Source organism: Silurus meridionalis, chromosome 26, assembly GCF_014805685.1.
Source record: "Silurus meridionalis isolate SWU-2019-XX chromosome 26, ASM1480568v1, whole genome shotgun sequence".
Classification (NCBI taxonomy): domain Eukaryota; kingdom Metazoa; phylum Chordata; class Actinopteri; order Siluriformes; family Siluridae; genus Silurus; species Silurus meridionalis.
Window position 1 is genome coordinate 6,691,683 of NC_060909.1, and position 16,998 is coordinate 6,708,680.

The window sequence follows — 16,998 nt, forward strand, 5'->3', positions numbered from 1 at the left end:
AGGAGAGTGGAGGTTAGGGTTGATACTTTAGATGTTGGTACTATGACTGGTAAAGGGAAAGAGTTAGCTGATATGATGGAGAGGAGAAAGGTGGATATGTTGTGTGTGAAGGAGACCAAGTGGAAAGGGAAAAAGGCCAGGACCATTGAAGGGGGGTTTAAACTGTTCTATCATGGTGTGGATGGAAAGAGAAATGGTGCAGGGGTGAAGGAAGAGTACAGTAAGAGAGTAGTGGAGGTGAAGAGAGTTTCTGAGAGAGAGATGGTCATGAATCTGGAAGTTTAAGGGGTGATGATGAATGTCATCTGCATTCTCCTACCGATATACCCTATGTCCTTGCTCTGCACATGTCCCAACCATCCCAATCGCACCTACCTCACCTTGTCTCCAAAACGTCCTACATGCGCTGAGACAGTGGTATCGACTAAAAGACAGGATGTGGAGCTGGAGTTAGCAGAGCTGAGATTTTTATTGGGAGTGACGGGGATGGACAAGATTAGAAACTAATTTATTAGAGGGACATGTAGGACATTTTGGGGACAAAGTGAGAGAGGCAAGATTGAGATGGTTTGGACATGTGCAGAGGAGGGACATGGGGTGTATCGGTAGGAGAATGCTGAAGATGGAGCCACCAGGAAGGAAGAAAAGAGGAAGGCCAAGAAGGTTTATTGATGTAGTGAAGGAAGACATACAGGTAGTTGGTTTGAAAGAGGCAGATGTAGAAGACAGGGGGGTATGGAGATGGTCCGCTGTGGTGACCCCTAATGGGAGCAGCAGAAAGAAGAAAAATCTTCTTCTTCTTTCTGCTATTTTCAAAGCTTCTAATTACATAATTTTTTTGCCTAGAATATTATATACTTATACATTCAGTATCATGTAAAGCATCATACCCTGATACATAATGCCTTGGGTTTTCCAAGACCTGAATATTGTCTTGTATATGTCAAAAATCATTGTAAATTTCTGAACAAAATGCGAGTTTATGTGCACTGGAGAAGGAATTAAATTGTGTACTCAAAGTGTGCCAAGTCAATCAGATAAAAAATGTCATGTAGTTTTAATAGAGATACTGTACATGATGGCTTTATAAGCTTTTAATAACAAATGGGGCAAACATACTGCACTGTTGTGATGCTTTCTTAGATTTCTAACTTTGCTTTGTCACTTAAAGGTAGTAATGTGATATCAACTGCATAGCCAAAAGCATATGGACCCATGACCTGAACATCCCATTCCCCAGATTTGGTCTTCTTTATTGTTATAACCCCTATTCATCTTGGAAGGATTTCTATTAGTTCTTGAAGTGTAGCTATTAGGATTAGTGATTTTTTATTAATGAGGTCAGGCACTGCTGTTTGGTGGGGAGATCTCTCTAAACATTGCTGGGAAAATCTTAAATGCTACAGGATATTAAAACATCCTATACAATTCTGCACTTTTGTATGGGTGTGATTGTCTACATAATTTTGATCACATATTGAAGCTTTTTATGATACAAAATTAGCGTGAAGTTTGCATCATCATCATTAGCAACCGCAGCATTATTAATATACTGACATACTAGAAGTGCTCTGAGCCACAAGCCAGTGTAGAGTTTAATAACTCAAAAAATAAAATATTAAAATATTTGGAATGATTGTGTATAAAATATTTCAATATTGTGATATTAATGGGGGCAGGGGTTATTTTTCCAATAGCATCATTTCCTGAAGTGTTGTATTCCTCCTATATAACAGCAATTTGCCAGGTTACAGTTTTTACATTTAGTAACAAACTGCATTTATAGTAACACCATTTATAGGTTCTGTTCATGAAACAAGTCGTTGTAGACTTTTAGGTATTTGTTGTAAAAGCCTGAGCGCTGGACAAATAATGCAAAAAACTCCCAAACAAAAACCACGTATTTAATTTGCCATACATGAGAATTGTTTATTGTATTAGCATTGTCCGCTGATTGTCTGTGTATTTGTGCATTGCATTCTGGATGTTGTAATGCCAGGAAAACATTGCCCAACACAAAATAGGGAATTTGTGCAAAATACAGGCAACAAGAAAATAAATAACACCCACATTCTAAAGCATTCTGTTACAATGCTTAAAATTGTGATTTGGATTTTTGACTCCAATCATTTTAGATTAATTGTTTAAACATTGCTTAATGTGTCAATCAGTCAGAGCCATGATTTATTACAAAGATTAGACTAATTATGGGAAGACAAATGAGGATTCAGACCTCCAACAAAAACCATAACTAGATCATTTAAGGCCCTGGCGAGAAACGAAACACCTGAAAACACTCAGCATATTTTTTTTTTCTCAACCTCAAGAAGTGCAGCTTTAACTCGCAGATAGCCGTCATGTGGAGAACATGTACAGACACTGCACACAAGGGCTCAGCTTGGCGTTTATGCGGTCAACCACGAAATAAATAATTGTATGCACGTCTCCCCAAACCTAATAATTACATGCTGGAAATGACGGAATTCTGGTTTTCCATGGTCACCACGCAAAAAAAAAGGACAAACTTGCAAAACTGAAAAAAGTTTTTTTTCTCTTCTTTCTTACATTTTTCCATTCCATTTCATATGATCTTAACCGGAAGCTGTGTGAAACAAGACCTTGCGTTCCCACTTCTCTGGACGTTTACTCTGGACAGTATTAGGAGTTCACAGGACAATGAGATCTGGCTGGTAAAGAGGTCAGGAAGGACAAGCTGAGCATGCAGCTCTGCTCTGATTGATTTTATGCACGTTAGGAAGAGCAGTTTCCGACCACAAGCACATTGTTTTTCCTTCAATGCTAACAGGGGTCTGTGTTCTCCGAAATCGTTTTTTTCTCAGCGTGTATCCGGTGACTTTATGCGTCCAGCATGTTTACCTTTGGAAATAAATTGGTGAAGTGACGTGAGAAGTGGGTGTTGAGGGAACCATGTAGTCCCAGGTTCATGCATGTGTTTGCATTGCATGCCTCTGTGTTTGTGTTCATGTGCGTTATGTGTGTATTGCATAGTGTGAAATGTGTGCTGTAGTCTCTCTGCGGTCTATGTGGTTTCAGTTTCCACATTACCCAATCTCTCAGTGTTGCTACTGGTTCTCTCTGCCAGCCCCTTCCACTGCCAGATATCTGGAAAAGTAGCAATGACTCACTTTTCAGGCTTCACAATTTTTTTTCCCCCTTTTTTGAAATATTTATTTTAGGCAGCTTTGCCATTATAATAAGCTTTTCTAATGGCACACTTGTGCTTTACTCTCAGTCAAAAGAAAGTGGCTACATGTGTACAACAGATATGCAAACACCAGCCTTGGTCTCATTCTCTCGTTCCATCAGCACTATTTATGTTTGCTGCCTAAGCTTGGACTTTATTGCTCCTCTGATAACCAGGTCTTGCAGCACAATCGGAGAGCAGTCTGTAACATCAAACCTCATGGTACCTAAACTGTGTAAAATGTTTAGCATGCCTACTTTCGGGGAGACAAAGAAAAGTCATTTCCAACTTTTGCATAATTACAATATTACACACATTTACCTCATATCTCCACGGTTGGTGGTTTGAATCCTATTTCTGCCCTGTGTGCGTGGAGATTGCATGTCCTCCCTGTGCTTTAGGGGTTTCTTCTGGGTACTCTGGGTTTCTCCCACAGTCCAAAGACATGCATTGCAGGCTATTTGGTATTTCCAAATTGTCCATAGTGTGTGCATGTGTAATTGTGCTCTTCAATGCGCTGCCCTGCTCAACTTACACTGAACAAAGCACACATTTTCGAGGACACCTGACCATAAGATCCGCATGTGATTTTAGATTTTTGGAACATGAACATCCCATTCCACAATTATAACAGGCCAAATGTTGTCTTGATGGAACAGGTTTTGGCATTCAAGTGAAGGGAGAATTTTATACTACAGCATCCAAAGACATCCTTTATAATTGTGTGCCTCCAACTTAGTGGTAAAAGTTTGGGGAAAAAACAAATATGGCTGGAAAAATCAAGTGTCCCATAGTCCATATAGAGTAGGCAAGATGCAGTGAGGTAATTTCATATGTTCTCATAGTGGAGCCATAAAACGACTATGTGTATGTAGCCAGGTGATCAGTGATTAATATTTTTTTTCCTGTTTTTTTACAGGAAATCCAACCCACCATTATTAAAAGATATTATGCATATTATTTTGTTTGTATTGTTACTAGGCTTTTTTTTTTTTTTGTATACAACTCAAAAACATGTATGCAATTTTATTTGGATCTCAGAAGTATTCTTCTTTTATATGTTTATATGTGAGGAACAGATGTGTCATCATTGCAGAAGTACGTTTCACTATTTTTTGCACAAAACCAAGTTGCTCTCATAAGCAGCTATTAAAATGAACAACAAAGATTACGACCGACCTCATTGCATAAACAAACACGACATCACCACTTTGCTAAACTCTTTCAATGAACCAAAAAAAAGTTTCAGCACCCCAACAAATTTGCCAAATTTAGAAATGCAACCACAGCTGCAGTTCCTTCCCAGAAAGTGGCTATTTTTTGAAGTTTTTCAATGCATATCAATGAGACAGCACCACATGCTTGTGTTTAATGTGGAAGGAGTATGAAACATACAGTTTGTGGTAATACAAGTTCATCATCATTACAATTACTTTTAGCATCCTCAGAACTATGACATGCCTATTCTCTCGGGAAAAAAGCATAAAAGCAGAAAGTGTCACATTAGTACAGATCATTTTTTGGGTTAAAAAAGGTTAGGTTGTTAAAATTGCATAGATAAAGAGTATTGTATGTATGTATTTCTTTCGGCTTCTCCCGTTAGGGGTCGCCACAGCGGATCCTCCGCATGTTTTGATTTGGCACATGTTTTTACGCTGGATGCCCTTCCTAACGCAACCCTCCCGTATTAATAAGAATAAATGCAGAGAAAATGTACGATTTATAGAAAAAGTCATTTTTCACTTTTTGTTGTTGTCTTGTTGCTGGAATAATCATAATTAAAAAAAATATTATGGATTTCCTTTATTGGATTTATTTAAAATTCCTGAAATAGCATTTATTTGTAAATAATAAAAGTAAACCATAATAAAGTTATGAAAAGTACAAGTCTTAATAAAAAGAATAAGAATAAAAATATTGTTTATTATTCTTGTCATGTTCCCATTTATATCTACCAAAAACACAAGATCTTTAGTGAAAGTAAAATGTCACATGATCCATATAATAGTCACAATTTTGCTATATGACTGATATGACTGATATTTAATTACAGTTAATTTTAATCAATACAAATTTTATTTGTATTGCACTTTTTTTTTTAAGTGGGCATTGTCTCACAGCAACTTTACAGAGATAAAGAGGTTATAAAATTTTAATTTATATGTTAGTGACAATAAAGTAAATTCCTATACATTTACCGGCCACTTTATTAGGTACACCTGTCCAGCTGCTCGTTAACGCAAATTTCTAATCAGCCAATCACATGGCAGCAACTCAATGGATTTAGGCATGTAGACATGGTCAAGATGATCTGCTGCAGTTCAAACCGAGCGTCAGAATGGGGAAGAAAGGTGATATAAGTGGCTTTGAATGTGGCATGGTTGTTGGTGCCAGATGGGCTGGTCTGAGTATTTCAGAAACTGCTGATCCACTGGGATTTTCACGCACAACCATCTCTAGGGTTTACAGAGAATGGTCCGAAAAAGAGAAAATATCCAGTGAGTGGCAGTTCTGTGGGCGCAAATGCCTTGTTGATGCCGGAGGTCAGAGGAGAATGGCCAGACTGGTTCGAGCTGATAGGAAGGCAACAGTAACTCAAATAACCATTCTTTACACCCGAGGTATTCAGAAGAGCATCTCTGAACGCACAACACGTCGAACTTTGAGGCGGATGGGCTACAGCAGCAGAAGACCACACCGGGTTCCACTCCTGACAGCTAAGAACAGGAAACTGAGGCTACAATTCGCACAGGCTCACCAAAATTGGACAATAGAAGATTGGAAAAACGTTGCCTGGTCTGATGAGTCTCGATTTCTGCTGCGACATTCGGATGGTAGGGTCAGAATTTGACGTCAACAACATGAAAGCATGGATCCATCCTGCCTTGTATCAACGGTTCAGGCTGGTGGTTGTGGTGTAATGGTGTGGGGGATATTTTTCTTGCCACACTTTGGGCCCATTAGTACCAATTGAGCATCGTGTCAACGCCACAGCCTACCTGAGTATTGTTGCTGACCATGTCCATCCCTTTATGACCACAGTGGACCCATCTTCTGATGGCTACTTCCAGCAGGATAACGCTGTCAAAATGTCATAATGCGCGAATCATTTCAGACTGGTTTCTTGAACATGACAATGAGTTCACTGTACTCAAATTGCCTCCACAGTCACCAGATCTCAATCCAATAGAGCACCTTTGGGATGTGCAGCTAACAAATCTGCAGCAACTGTGTGCTGCTATCATGTCAATATGGACCGAAATCTCGGAGGAATGTTTCCAGTACCTTATTGAATCTATGCCATGAAGGATTAAGGCAGTTATGAAGGCAAAAGGGGGTCCAACCCCGTACTATTAAGGTGTACCTAATAAAGTGGCCGGTGAGTGTAAGTTGTCCCCTGTTGAGTGAGCAAATGTGGAAATAAAAAACGTACTTATATGAGAAAGAAATCCTCATCTGGGTGGAACCGAATGTCTATTCATTAGAGTTTCATAATTGTTAAGGTGTACTGTTCAGTGATGGGCTATTAAATGCAGAACTGTTTATTTAAATTTCAGTTCTAAGCCATTGTAGAAGACTGTTTATATTAATTACAGTCCAAATTAATTATCATAGTTCCTGACTTGCTCAATAACTTCATGTCCCTGATATTAAGTCTGGAATCTTAGTCTTGACACTGCATAATTTTGACCTATGACTTCCCATTTGACTTCCCATTTGACTTACAAAAAAAAAAAACATTACAAATGAACATCTGCTTATTTTCTACTTCTTGAAAATTCCAATAAATTCCAGCACTGACATCCATCCCAGTCTGTGCCTGACTACATCCTGTACATTTCCTTTGTTTGTTTACTATCCAATCAGGTAAACACATGAAATTCCATGATAAACAATCTGTCAAAACCCAACACTTAAAGGTTTATCTCAAATAAAATTTAGTATTTAAGGTTGCTTCCAAGTGCATTGGATACAAAATCATGGAAGTCATCATAATATTTATTTGGACATACTGTAGTATGTTTCAGGATAAAGTAAACCTCCTCAATACAGTTTCTGCAGTGGTGAGCAAATAAAATGGGTAAAAAAAGACAAACTTTAAATATCTACACTTTCATCATTGTTATACTTGTGAACATTATATTGTATAGCAAAGTCTTGTGGAGGCCAAAACAGAATTTCTCAATATTTCCATTTGTCCATCTCATTTATCAAAAAGCATTAGGTGTTACTGAGTTTAGAACTTGTCACAGGATGTTAAGTGTGAGTTTCCAGAAAATGGAAGATTCTTAAGTAATTTAACTGAAATTAATTAATCAATCAACTTGATATAAACAATCCATAAAAACTGATATATGAGTCCTAAAAGAAAACCCTAGACCATAGAAAAATGCAGTCTGTGTGTATGTGTGTGTTTGTTTGGGTGTGTGTTGAAAAATGTTGGTCCCTCTGTGTCTGTATTTACCCATGCAGTGTTTGTTTTAATGTTCTGTAGATCACAGTGCAACTTTAGCTTGATAGTCTGAAATTGTGATCAGATTCAGATGTGATCAGAATTTTACATTTACAACTCCAATTCCAACAAAGTTGTGACATTGTGTAACATGTACATATAAATTACTGCACAGCAGGAACACACCATTTTACCACACACCATTTTACATGAACCTTTGTGGCCCAGAAAAGATGGTGGCATTTATAGATAATATTCATACATTTCTTCTTATTTGCATGATTAAGCTTTAACTTGCATTTTTGAAGTGATGCCTATCATATAATCATGCCTGTTTTTAATGCAGTGCCATCTGAGGGTCCAAAGATCCCAGACATCCAATAATGAGTTTCAGCCTTGTCCCTTGTGCACAGAGATTTGCCTAGATTTTTAGATATTTTAATGATATTAAGAACTGTAGAAGATGAGACATTTAAAGTCTTTGCAATTTATATTGGGCAATATTATTCTGAAATTGTCTGACAATTTGTAGTTGCAGTTTTCCACAGATTGGTGAACCTTTGAGAGACTCTGGCTTTTTAAGGTGCTCTTTTTGTTTTACCCAATTATGTTATTGACCTGTTGTAATTAGCCTAATTTGATGCAAAGTGTTTCTCCAGCTTTTTAGTGCCACCTACTTTTTCAGCCTTTTGTTGTCTTATTGTTTCTTTGGTTTTTTTAATATCAATTCATGTTTTCTATGTTTTATTGTAAATAAAATTTGTTTTTATAATTTCAGATTTTGAATTCTGTTTTTATTAACATTTTACACAGTGTCCCAACTTTCTTTTTAATTAGTAATGTAAATATTTAAATGACACATATACATTTGTATAAAAAAAAATCCAAAGGTTAGGAATTCGGCTCAAGCTTTGTGTTTGTACTTTTTCTGATATGTAAATATAAAGTAATTCCAGACAAGATCAGGTTAAATTGCAGATACACATTTCCTATTATGGAAACTTTCTTTCATTTAGAGCATTCAGCAACATGTGGGAGTTTATTTATGTGGGAACAAGAAGGAGTGGACTTACCAGAGCATTTTCTAGTAATAGGTGAAAGAATCTTGACATGTTGGATGTGTCAAGAGATTCTAATTTAACAAGTAAGGGATAAAATATTTGAGAGTTTGCTTTAATTAAAAATAGTCAACAACAATGTAGTGTGATGCGGACTGACATTAAGAAAATTTTAAAGAAAAATGTCAGATAATTTATTAAGGAACATTTAGTTACTGTATATATTTATAGTTGTAGTTATATTTACTGTTAGCAAACATCTGTAAAAGAAGGTCCTGTTATCATTTACTTAATAGAAGCTATAAAGACAACAGAATAAATCAGCTTGTCATGGAGACAGTAGAACATTTTACGAATTTTACCTGTTACAAAGCACTGATAAATTTGCGGAGGCTTCCTCTATTAAAAAAAAGAACAGGATTGTTTATATTGATTGGAAACCTGGGCAGGTGGATGGATAGTGCAAAGCAGGGTTTTCTGAGGCAGGTGAGTTCTTCTTGTTTTTGGTTTTGTAAGCAAACATCAGTTTTGGAAATTTGATGTGGCCAGCCGTTGCAGTGAGCAATGCAATGGGTTTAAGTGGAGAACTTGGGCAAGTTAAAAACAAGTCATGCAGCTGCATTCTGGCTTATTTTTGCAAAGGTCAAATGGCTTGCAGAGGCAGACTTGCCAGAAGCCACTTGCGTTAGTCCAGTTACAAGGGACCGAACAAGCATCTGAGTGTTTGTGTGGATTGAAAAGTACAAATTCACCTGATGATGTAAAGAAGAAAACCAGCTTGCACATGTTGGATTAGCAAACTTCAGGTAAAGCTGTCAATATTTATCAATAGTAAGTTATCGATTGTAAAGCTGTCCATAGTGATTCATGGCTGTATGCAGCAACAGATGGTAAGATCTGAGAGTTGTTCAGGGATATTACAAGATCTTTTTGTGAAAATGCATCTCCAGGGATTAGCAGCAGTTTAGTGTTTTAGCTACTAAGATGCCATTTATGATGAGATGCCTACCAGAAACTAAAACAGGGAAAGGAGATAATGAGTTGAGTTTCATCAGGACAGTATTATGAAAACTGTGGGAATGTATAAGTATTGAAAAAGAACAAAAGAAGACTCATCTATAAGCAATGTGGGACATCAGTGGAGAGCCAGTGAAGCAAATCCCCTCTATATCACCTGACAGTCTACTCAGATACAAATTTTTTTTGACCAATCAGATTTAAGAATTTAACACTGCTGTGGCATTATTCTATGCTATATTAATTTCATAAAAATTTCATTCATATACTATTTTATTCAAATCTCCACATAACTGACAAATCATTTATTTCCCTGCTCAGCAGTTTAATACTAATAACAATACCAATAACAGTAAGGTTTTTCACTTTTAGGGTGTTGATTCTATATTAGCATTCCCAGACTCCCAGACACTGAGTCTGAAATTTAATATGAAGGATATGAAGAGCTTGAAAGAGCTTGAAAGTCTTCATCACAGCTTGGGAGTTTAGTGAAAACCACTTAAATTCCTTCCCTCTTAAAAGACCAGTCAAATTTGCGGTCCAAAGCACTCAAGCAAGTCTACCTTGACAGGTCTCATCAGCTGATGCAAGATTTTGTGTCCTGATCGTGCATGAAATGAATGTGGTAAAGCGAGGACCTCAACCAAAAAAAGCTAACTGATGATGGACTTATGAGGAGCATTCAGAGAATTATGATGGAGAAAAAATAACTTACTAAAAGTTACTTACGTATACACCCACTTCGCATTTCTACTTTAGTTTTTTTTCCCCCAAAGATTTTTGGTTTTTCAACTGGATGTGCACAGCAATTCGGATGGGATGAACACATCACCAAATAAACATCCTCCATACTTTGCATTCTGTTGTGGTTTTCTGGCACGTCTTTTCTTAGGGTGAAGCTGGAGCATGATGCTTTGAGGGATAACACTAGGAGTGTGTTTATTCAGCCACAAATCATCCCATAAACTGACCTTATTTCAGTTTCGTCCCTCATTTAATAGGGCAGCCAGTCCACACAAAAACCTGAAGAGACTTTATCAAAGTTGTTGAGAAATATATCCACATTTTCAGGAGATCCTCCACCGTTAAACAGAGTAAGCTCTCTCTGACAGCGATGTAGCAGCTGAGTTATCTTACTGTCATATAAAATGGTGTTTGTTAGGTATTAAGCTTCATTAAAGGGTAAAAGCAAATTAAAATGTAACCCTAGCATGGTTTAAATAACACTCTGCTTTGTGAATTACTTGAAACATGGACATTTTTTTCCAATTATTCAAGTTTATGGACCAAACGTCAACTGTGGAGCGTGCAGGGTAACAGTATCTTTTGATAACATGGACCCCGGTACTTATATCTCACAATATAAATCATTTTCAATGTAACAACTTGGAAAAACTTTGCAGATCTGTAAGGAAAATTTGAGAAAATCAACCCAGCTTGGCCTGTACATATAACTATAAAAAGTCTATGACATATAATCCGATGATTGATTTCAGTTACCATTTTTCTGGACTATGTAATAGGAAATGGTCTTGATCTGAGTAAGCACTCAGTGGGGTGTTTGGAGATACTTGACTGTGTGGTTTCTGATCGGCCCCTGTGCAATGGCGATTTCCAAACTTTGACCACAGGAGAGCTGCAGAGGGGAACTGAAGATAATGTTGCCAACAATGTGTGTTTTTATGATCTAGCATTGATCTGAAATATTCAGTTTGCTGTCAGGCTTGAGTAGAACCAGACAATGAACACAATATTCTTTTCAGGAGCACAGCAACCACTAGGTCAGCCTGTATTCGCATGTTTATAGTTACTCCAGATTTTACAGATCATCTTGATACATTCATGTAGGAAAATTAGGTCGTTTTTTTTAAGTTCTTTGGCCTACTGTAAGATATTTAACTCAAAGGTAGAATGAGGATCGTCTCCAGGTTACGAATGTAACCCTATTTCCCTGAGGGACATTCCCAAAGCATTTTGACGCAGCTCGAGTTTCTGAAAGGGAACCATGAGGTCTTTATACAGTTTTAACAGACAAACTGAAATTGTAATCAGATACTTATCACTGTTAAAGTTTATAAACATGACAGTCCACAATAAAGAAGGCAAGTCTAGCAAGGTTATCTAAAAAAAGTCTAGGACAGACACTGCAATTTTCAAAAACACAGTCAGTGGATACGAATGCTTAATTATTGCAATACTGAATAATTCTCAAGATAATGTTTATGATGTGCTTATGTGTTAAAAAAATGGAAGTAACAAAAGGTGACATTGATTCTCTAATGATTGTGATCTCTACAGGTGGGGAAAGGAGGTGTCCTGGATTCTTGTTACATGCACTAATGAATCATAAATAAACCACATAATGAATGATAGTAATAATATGTTATGGTGAAAATTACAAAATTATTATAAACGGTTTGAATATAAGTCATTGTGTGTGGAGTTTACAGGGCTTGAATCAACAAGCAGAATTTCTAGGCAGGACTTTGGAAAGTATGTAACTGAATATGCAACATGCATAAATGATTAGACTAAGACATTTAAAATAAATTTTTCTTAACTAGAAGCTACTAATATTTTGCTGCTAGTATGGACTCATAGACACAAACATGATTTGATTTTATCAAACTGAGAGGTATTTCAGTTGAAGCAGTAATTTAGTTAATGCGGTGCAGGTGAGTGTGACTAGTAGCTTGAGTGGACTGGCTAAGACTTGGGTGAGGCTTGCAGCCAAGGAATAAGTTTTATAGGGGGTTTAGCAACTGCATTAAATTCTGTGACACTTAAAGAGACATTATTGTCTGACACTTGGAACCTTTCAAAAATGTTTAATCTCTACCCATTATCACCCATCGATTTCACATACATTTTAGAAGCGACATTAATTATTGTGAAAATATGTGAAATCACATTATAATTAATGTTCTGTATTTTTTCCACACATTTTACAGAGATTAAGATGGTATCTCAAGGGATAGTGTGAAAGACCACAGTGATGGTAAAGCGTGTTTTAAAAGAATTTATAGAGGTGTGAATAAATCACTGCTGTGCAAGTCATATGTAAGTCTGAAGTTTCGGCATTCAAGTCAATTCAAGTCCAAAGTTAAGACAAATAACTTTATAAAACTGGTCTACCACACAATGAACATTAAAGATTGAACATTAAAAAGTATTTGTTGAAAATCATGAGCCATGTGAACCATGTGTCATGTGACTCAAGTCCACTGGGATTTCATCTCCCTTGCTGGTATATATTCTAGACTTCAAGCAACAAAAGTTTCCACCCCAGTTGGATCCTTGCCCTGGTGTGTGATATATTATAGGCTTTGCATTGAAAGATTACAGTCTCAAACTCCCTAATGAAGTTGACAAATGAATTTCTCTCTGCATGGTCCACTCATATTTTTTTGTATTAGTCTAATCTCTGAGGGTCTGGGTCTGGCAGAGGACTTCAGATTCTGTCCTTCTCATTAGCATCTCACTGGAGGTAAGTCTGAGGCAATGTGCTTAATTGTTTGCAGTTGCTGTTCAGAATTTTGAACCTCTGTGGACACAAGGGGTAATTTCTGCTCCTTCAGCAGATGGAGATTGATTTCTAGCTACTCCTCTTTAAATGGGTTCCTGGCTGGACTTTTGAATGCTGGTAACACAAGGTAACCAAATAAAAGTCATTACCGGTATTTAAAAAGTTGACACAACACGTGACCACAATGTTTCGTGATTCCTGTCCTTAAAAACATAAATCGACTACTCTGTGGAAACATTGTATTCCACTTTAACCTTAAAAAAAAAAAAAAAAAAAAAAAAAAAAAAGAGGCTAATTTTAATTGTAGGTTCGACTCTAATTTATCGTTTGTTTCTGATTTTGTGATACTATGCAGGAAGACAGTGGGAGATTTTTGAACCATGAGCTATGTCTGCAAATGATGTTGTGTAACTTGCCTGATGTCTTGTTGTGACAGTTACCAGAAAACCACCACCACCACATTAGCCCTTTCTTCCACTCCATCTAAGCTCAACTCCTCCATATCTCTCCTTTTTAGTCCAGTATTTAATGGAGGAGCAGGGGATTATTTCATTCCTAGAATGCCCAGAAATGAAAACCTCCCACCTCACTAAAGCAGTCCAGTAGGTGGAAAGCTAATCTAAATTTCCCCTGTTCCAAATGTGTGCATCCGGTAAACAGGATAGCACATTTAGTGAAGATAAATGTTGTATAAAATCCTGTTAATGAATTAAGCACTAGATGCCATATTACCAGAGAAACAAACAAGAACAAAATAGTTATTCCTTGTGGAAATGCCATGGAAAAATCATTATATGCTAAATGGAACTAAATCACAATATAACTAAATAGAACAGCCATTCAGCAGGACAAATGGAGGAAAAACTAATTTCAGTACCATTAAAGCATTTTAGAAAGGGAAATTGGTCACTCAAACTGAACTATATGGAAAGAAAGACAAGCCCATTTTTTCGACATAAAACTGCAAACAAAAGCATTCCAGCAGTGCTGATTTTTACCATCAGCATAATAATAAAACCATGTTTCTGAACAGATCAACCAAGATATTGTGCATTGTGACCAGATTGCCTTGTAAAACAGTATTGGGCACAGATGGAACAAATCAGATTAAGACATTCCTTCCACTCAGCTCGGAAATGGAAGTGTTCTTACTCTATGATTGTTTATAATGCATTACATAAGGCCACGTTTGAAATTTCAAAATACTTGTGCTTGATTTACAGTAATTCCAGTGTTTTTGTGTGTTTATCTAGGACAGTTTAATTCATGTAAACTGCCCATTCAAAGTTTTATTGGAGAATCATATTTATTCAAGTCCTTAGTATAACATACCCTGAACAAACTAATTCACAGTTAAAATTATTCACTAAATACGATTTAGGATTTCAATTAGTTTTGTTCTTCTTCTTCTTCTTCTTCTTCTTCTTCTTCTTCTTCTTCTTCTTTTTCTTCGTCTTCGTCTTCGTCTTCTTCTTCTTCTTCTTCTTCTTCTTCTTCTTCTTTCGGCTGTTCCCGTTAGGGATCACTACAGCGGATCATCTGTCTCCCCTAAACCCAATTAGTTTAGTTTATATAGCTCACAAAGTCTACTACCTAATCTGCCTCTGCAGGACTTTGCATTTGGATTATTGTAATTTTGTAAATGATAAATTCATTATATAAATATATTTTAATTTATGATTAAGTCATAGGCTCAGAGTTTTCTGAGAAGTAAAAATGTAATTGTATGGTGTAATTGTTTACTTTACATATAAACACTGAACTTTTGTATTTTAACTCTAAAACAACTACAGTACAAAGATCAGCTTATTTAAAGGGATGTAATGAAATACAAATCAATATCGTAAATTGAGGGAGACACTTTTTTAAGAAAGCTTGTCTGAAAGCAGATGTGAAGCACAAATATCCCACTATTTTCACATTTCAGCCAAAACCTAAATATGTGGTGCTCCATAGTAACTGTCTGGTTCATCTCATGGTGGTTTAAAGCTGCTACTTGGCTCCATGTTTATACCATATTTTGGAAAATAAAATCAACTGAATTAATCACAAAAAATATAGAAAAATAATAACAATAAAAATGATTACAGTTTTTATAAATAATACAAGTGGGATAGAAAAAAAAAATAGGCAATTCATTTTCAACTTAAAATTTAATTTAGAGTTGTGTGATCTATCTGAGGTTGAGAAGTTTTCATAGCCAGATTAACATACAAGGTTGAATACAGATACGATATTTAGCAATATTTAATTAATATTCTGAAAGTGTAATCTAAGTTGTGTATTTAAAAACTAAACTCTATTCATATGACCTACCACAAGTATCACTGGGTCCTGGTGGGTCCTTCTTGATCCTGGTTTAATGAGAAATTCATGCAATTACTTAACATTGCTATGCAACATGTACATAGACCAGGCTTGTGGGTTTGAATGGTAAAGATGTTATGCAGTGTGTAATTATTTGGTAGGGTTGGATGCTGTATAAAGATGAGTTGGGAGTTCAACATCAGGGTTTTTCTCAGAGTTATGCAAACCACAGATTAGAGCATCCATCATGCTAAGGGAAATGCATTTGAACTTGGTAGATCCAACTAGGACAGAGTGTCAAACCAATCACTGGAAAAATGTTAAAGCAGAATTGATTAATGTATAAAAACTGTTTGTAGTTCTATTATATTCTGTTTCAGTTGTTGTCTTTGTAAATTGTGTATATGAAAACTAAATTGTGAATTATTTTTATATGGCCTACCACAAGAATCATAGTGGATGACCCTAGATGGTTAAGTTTTGCTTGGTTTTAATTAAATGCAATAATAACACTTTTGCTTGGAACATCAAGACTCTTTTCTATTATGTGGAACTTCCCCTAGATGTCCAAACAGTTAAGTTACTGGCTATCTGTGAATGATGGGTGAAGACTTACCTCTTTGTGAAAGACTTAAACTATTGATAGAGGATTAAAGCACATTTGTACACCACTCTGGGTCAGAGCGTCTGCTAAAATCACCTTAATTTCTGTTATTAAAAACTGTGGGGTTGAAAAGCACATACAGAATAAAAAACTTCACAGTGGTGTAATAGATATCCACATTTAAAGTTAGTTTTATTAATTGCTTAATTTGTATATCATGTTTTAAATATTAATAGAACATTTTTTTATAAAAAGTGATTTCTATGGTGCTATAATCCACCATTTCACTTTAATGAAATAGAAACAAACATCTGCCATTTTAGCCATTTTAAATGCCAGCACCATCTTACCTCAGAGACCTCATCACATCTCACACTGCACCATGCTGTCTGGGATCCTCCAGCACTGCTCGACTGGTACCACCTTCTCTCAAAATGAGAGGTAAGTATACTTCAAGGCTCTTCTCTGTTCTGGCACCGAGGTGGTGGAATGAACTTCCCCTAGATGTCTGTACAGCGGAGTCCCTGGCTATCTTCAAGCGACGATTGAAGACCTACCTCTTCCTGAAATACTTAAATTAGCACTTTCCAGGTTTGCTTTGTAGAATTCAAGAGTTATATTTATATTAAGTTTGTAATTCTGCGTACCAGTGTAGATTTATTCATTGCTAGAGACTCAAAGCACTTTTGTATGTCGCTCTGGATAAGGGCGTCTGCTAAATGCTGCAAATGTAAATGTAAATGTAGAGTCACTTGGGTGTGATAGAAAAGCTTGATGAAAGTAAAGGGAAGATTACTGTTTAAGTGCACTAAATGAAAGCTGTTGTCT